Source organism: Zalophus californianus, chromosome 8 (genome assembly GCF_009762305.2).
Source record: "Zalophus californianus isolate mZalCal1 chromosome 8, mZalCal1.pri.v2, whole genome shotgun sequence".
NCBI lineage: Eukaryota > Metazoa > Chordata > Mammalia > Carnivora > Otariidae > Zalophus > Zalophus californianus.
The window spans coordinates 136315661-136321660 of NC_045602.1; positions in this window are offsets into that span (position 1 = coordinate 136315661).

Here is a 6000-nt window from a genome sequence, read left to right on the forward strand (position 1 = left end):
CAGGGTGATGGTTTCAGGCCCCACATTGGGCTCTGTACTCAGCGAGGAGTCTGATTCTCTCCTCCCCCCACCTGTGTTCTTTCTCTCTCTAAAATAAATAAATCTTTAAAAAAATAAAAATAGGGCGCCTGGGTGGCTCAGTTGGTTAAGCGACTGCCTTCGGCTCAGGTCATGATCCCAGGGTCCTGGGATCGAGTCCCATATCAGGCTCCCTGCTCAGCAGGGAGTCTGCTTCTCCCTCTGACCCTCTTCCCTCTCATGTGCTCTCTATCTCTCATTCTCTCTCTCTCTCTCTCTCAAATAAATAAATAAAATCTTTAAAAAAAAATAAAAAAAATAAAAAAATAAAAAAATAAAAATAAAAAACACCTTTTTGCATGGAAAAAATAAAGAAAATGAGTTAAGAAGAGTTTACTCCTCTTCAATCTTTTGGAAACATCTGAAAAGGATTGGTATTGGTTGTCCTTTTAATATTTGGTAGAATTCAGCAATGAAGCCATTGAGCCCAGGGCTTTTCTTTCGTGGGAGATTTGTGATTACTGTTTCAGTCTCTTTACTAGCTATAAGTCTATTCAGATTTTCTACTTCATGATTTAGTCTCATTAGATTTTATCTTTCCAGGAATTTGTCCATTTCATCTAGGTTATCCAATTTGTCGGCATACAGTTTTTCACAGTAATCTCTTATAATCCTTTTATATCTGTAGAGTTGGTAGTAATGGCCCCACTTTCATTTCTGATCTTAGTAATTTGAGTCTTCTCTCTTCTTAGCCCATGTAGCTAAAGGTTTTTCAGTTTGGGTGATCTTTTCAAAGAATCAACTTCTGGTTTCATTAATTTTCTCTACTGTATTTCTCTTCTCTATTTTATCTCTGCTCTAAGCTTTTTAAAATTTTTATTTATTTCTTTAAAAGATTTTTATTTATTTGAGAGAGAACAAGCAGGGAGGAGGGGCAGAGGGAGAGGGAGAAGCAGGCTCTCTGCAGAACAGAGAGCCTGACGAAGTGTTTGATCCCAGGACCTGAACCACCCAGGCACCCCTGCTCTAATCTTTATTTCCTTCTTTCTGCCAGCCTTGGGTTTAGTGTTCGCTCCTTTTTAGTTCCTCAAGTTGTAAATTTAGGTTGCTGATTTGAGATCTTTCTTGTTTTTTACTGTGTTTATAGCTATAAATTTCCTCATTAGTACTGCTTTCAACTGTACCCCATAAGTTTGGGTCTGTTGTGTTTTTGTTTTCATTTAACTCTAAATATTTTTAATTTCCTATATGATTTCTTCTTTCATCCACTGGTGAAGAGTGCTGTTTAATTTGTACCAATCTGTGCTTTCTCCAGTTTTCCTTCTGTTACTGATTTCTAACTTCATCCCATTGTGGTTGGAGAAGATATTTTGTATGGTATCTATCTTTTTAAATCTTTTGAGACTTTATTTGTAGCCTAATATATGGCCTATCATGGAAAATGTCCGATGTGCACTTGAGAAGAATGGGTGTGCCATTCTTGTTGGGTAGAGTGTCTTTATATATCTCTTAAGTCCATCGGTCTAACATGTAAGCTTTTTTGGTGGTGGGGGGATAAAGGGAGAGAGAGACTCCCAAGCAGACTCCATATCCAGTGCAGAGTCCACGTGGGGCTCAATCTCACGACCTTGACATCACAACCTGAGCCAAAATCAGGAGTCGGACGCTTAACAGACTGAGCCACCCAGGCACCCCTAACATGGAAGCTTTTTAAGAAGACATCTGATAGTAAATATTGTAGGCTCTGTGAAGGAAGGGGAAAACTCAATAATGTAGACAATTGTTATTACAAGAGAGGAAACAAACTATGCAGGTTTTTAATTGATGAAGTTAAAAATATAATAATAAATATAATTTTTTTGTTATATAGGCCGACTCATGAGAAGAACAGAATACTCTTCACTAACATTGGTTAGCAATGGACTGGACTAGCATTTGTTTAATTGGTGGCCGAAGTGTGTGTCCCCTCTAACAAAACCAGTCACAAAAATTCATCTCTAAATGCTGATCTGTAATGAGATTTTATGCGTTTCATCTTTGGAAATGCCTCTTAACACAAAGAGGTACTACCAAGCCTGGTATTGGTCCACAAGCCTGTGATTTTAATTAAACAAATTCATCACATACGAGGCAATTACAGAATTCTTTCAGGTTCTTCTCTTGATATTTGTCTTTTAGCATGTCATTCCATTACAGATTAATCACTTCCAGTTGACAGCTATGTGGAAGCTTCTCTGTTGCACAGTTAAATGGATTTTGAAATATATAGATTTCCTCTGAGCTTGCATCAAGTTCTAAAAATCACTGCTTGAAATGTAGTGTGAGAACAAACAATAAAGGCGCTTCAGGTTTGTATGGGAAAGGGCTCTTCCGTCTTATTTCAACTTTTGACAGCAGGGGAAGCATATAAAGCTGCTTGACATTACCTGAGACTCCAACAGGATTAGCAAAGTTGAAATGACTTTCCCGCAATAGAAGTTTTGCAAGAAGCACTGTATTGCCTGTTAAGGTTCATCTGAACTTATTAAATAACATTTTCAAGTCCACAGCAAAATGCAATTTCCAAAGTCATTCGTTGTCTTACAGTAGTAGTTGAAGGAGGTTCCTTCAGGTCAGAAAAACTTCAGTCTTGGCCCGGAGCTCAAAACCTCTGGATAAAATGTCCCTGTTGATAGGTCTTCAAATTTCCACGTGAGGACAAGTCAGGATATACCTCCTATATTTCTGACAGAATTTCATTGGCCTGATGATGGAGTCCACAAGAGCAAATGACATTCACGATTGACCCTAGTGGTTCAATAAAACATGACAGATTCCAAGATTTTCCCCCACGTACCTGCTAATAAATACACCTGTGCGTGACCACAGGTCTCAACACCTTCCGTGTCCGTGAGCCTCCCATGTCTCTCTGTCTTAGCCAATGGCTGCTCCACACATGTCACCGTCGGTCATAACACATCTTAGTTGTGAATTCATGTTTTAGCAAGTCTCTTTATCATCCTTTTTTTTTTTTTTTTAAAGTAGGCTCCACACTGGGTGTGGAGCCCGATGTGGGGCTTGAACCCACAACCCTGCAATCAAGACTTGAGCTGAGATCAAGAGTCGGATGCTTAACCGACTGGGCCGCCCAGGCGCCCCACTCTTTATCATCCTTAAAGTTACTCTCACCTGGAGCTGTTCTGGAGACACTATTCACAGAATCTCGTTCTTGGGTCACTTTCTAACTTTTCAGCGACTCCTCAAATCAATGACAACCAGATAGGAACCTCTGCCCTGTTTTTAAACCGCCGTCACTCCCAGTGTCCTAATTCTTAAACAAGCTTGTTCTTTTTTTCCTGGCCGCACTTTTCAGCTGTTGCATTCAAACACCATTTAATGAAGCTACCAACGATAAACAGCTCTGCCTCTTGGCTAACAAATGAGCCACTTTACAACTCATTTTAGTAGCAGATCCCTTTTTATTTTTGACAGGCGTGAAGAAATTCTGCCATGACAAGACAGGGTTTCACATTTTCCAGCTTTTCTGCCCGTCCCCTTCCTGGGCATCGGGGAGACTTCGAGGAACGCTTGGCCCGGCGACGGTGGTGCGTGTGGTGCTCTGTGGCACAGCTGTGGAGCCATCCTGCCCCCCCCCACACACAAGGTCTTGTCCGGTAATTGAAGAGCAGCATAGTCCACACTCCATGAGGCCGTACAGGCACGACATTCACAGTTCACTTTTGTCCTCTTTTCTCGTTTTGACATAAAAGATATGCGCTGGTAATTTTTTTTTTTTTTTTTTTTTTGGAAAAAAGTCACAGTAGGGGCGCAGGGCTTGCTTGGCTGGTGGAATGTGCAACTCTTGATCTTGGGGTTGTGAGTTTGAGCCCCATGTTGGGCGGAGAGCTTACGTAACAAAAATAAAGCAAGAAAACATAAAGAAGTCCCAGGATGCAGACTCCGAGAGCCGCTGGGTTATGGCTGTGTCACTGCGGGGTGCACGTTCTGAGCAGCAGGGGAGGGTGGTGACAGCACCACACGTGGTCCCCCCCACCCAGGGAAGCAGGAAAACACCCACAGAAAATATGTACACAAACGAGCACGGCAGTGTTCCAATAAGAGCTTATTTAGGGACATTGACATTTGAATTTCAAATAATTTTCATGTGCTACAAAAGAGTCTCCTTTTATTATTTTCAACCATTTTCACAATGTAAAAACGAATGAACTCATGGGCACATAAAAACAGGTGGTCAGTCAGATTTGGCCCACGGGTCAGAGCTGTCATGCCCTGCCACAGGTCAAGAAATGTTTTAATACCTTTAAAGTTCAAATTAGGGGATGCCGGGGTGGCTCAGTTGGTTAAACATCTGTCTTTGGCTCAGGTCATGATCTCGGAGTCCTGAGATCGAGTCCCACTTCGGGCTCCCTCCTTCTCCCTCTCCCTCTGCCCCTTCCCCTGTTCGTGCTCTCTCTCTCAAATAAATAAAATCTTTTAAAAAATTAAAATAGGGGCACCTGGGTGGCTCAGTCATTAAGCATCTGCCTTCTGCTCAGGTCATGATCTCAGGGTCCTGGGATCGAGCCCCACATCGGGCTCCCTGCTCCGCGGGAAGCCTGCTTCTCCCTCTCCCTCTGCCCCTGCTTGTGTTCCCTCTCTCGCTGTGTTTCTCTCTCTGTCAAATAGATAAATAAAATCTTTAAAAAAATAAAAAATTAAAATAAAGTTCAAATGAATGTAGTTAGTTGTATAGATAACACTTCCACATGCCTAAAATGGAATGACTCCGAGAAGGGTGGATAGCGTGAAATCCCCCTCCCTCCTCAGCCACCAGCTCCCAATTCCCAGAACTCCCTGGAGGCATCTAGCACTGCTAGTTTCACATATAATGTCCCAGAGCTATTCTGTAAAAATAATAAGCATTTACATACAGACTCTTCTTTCCTCTTCGTGTTTACATGAAAAGTAACATGCCCCACTTCATACCCACTAATATGGCTATAATAAAAAAATGGGCAATAACAAGGATGGGCAAGGATGTGGAGAGCCCAGGACCTTCCCACATCGCTAATGGGAAAGTAAAATGGTGCAGCCAACTTAAGAAAGCAGTTCCTTGAAAAGTTAAACAGAGAGTTACTGCATGACCCAATAATTGTACTCCTAGCATATACCCGAGAGAAATAAAAACATGTTCATATGAAGATTTGTGCACAACTTCTCACAGCAGCACTACTCATCATAGCCAAACAGTGGAAACCACTCAAACGTCCATCCACAAGTGCGTTCCATCCATATAGCAGAATATTATTTAACCATAAAAAGGAACAAAGTACTGATCTGTGCCACAACAAGGCTGAACACATTTTCACAATGAAGGCTTAAGGGGAAAAAATCAGTCACAAAAGGCAACATATTGTGTGATTGCATTTAGACGGAGTGCCCAGAATAGGTAAATCCATAGAGACAGAAAGTAAATTAGTGGTTGTCAGGAGCCGGCGGAAGGGAATGGGGAGGGACTGCTAACGGGAACAGGGTTGGTTCCTTTTTGGGGTGATGAAAATGCTCTGAAACTAAATTGTGGCGATGATGTTACAATCTTGTGAATATACTAAAAACCACTCAATTGTATGCTTTAAAAGGGTAAATTAGGAGCGCCTGGGTGGCTCAGTCCTTAGGCGTCTGCCTTCGGCTCGGATCATGGTCCCGGGGTCCTGGGATCGAGCCCCGCATCGGGCTCCCTGCTCGGCGGGAAGCGGGCTTCTCCCTCTCCCACTCCCCCTGCTTGTGTTCCCTCTCTTGCTGTGTCTCTCTCTGTCAAATAAATAAATAAAATCTTAAAAAAAAAAAAGGTAAATTATATGGTGTGAGAAGCATGTCTCAAGAAGGAAAGGTACCACATTATGCATACACCTCACCTTTTCCCCTTGACTTTATCCGGGAGCCAGTTTAAAGCTGAGGAATGCAGAAACACCGAAGTCGTGGGGTTGCTTTCGTCAGTCTCAG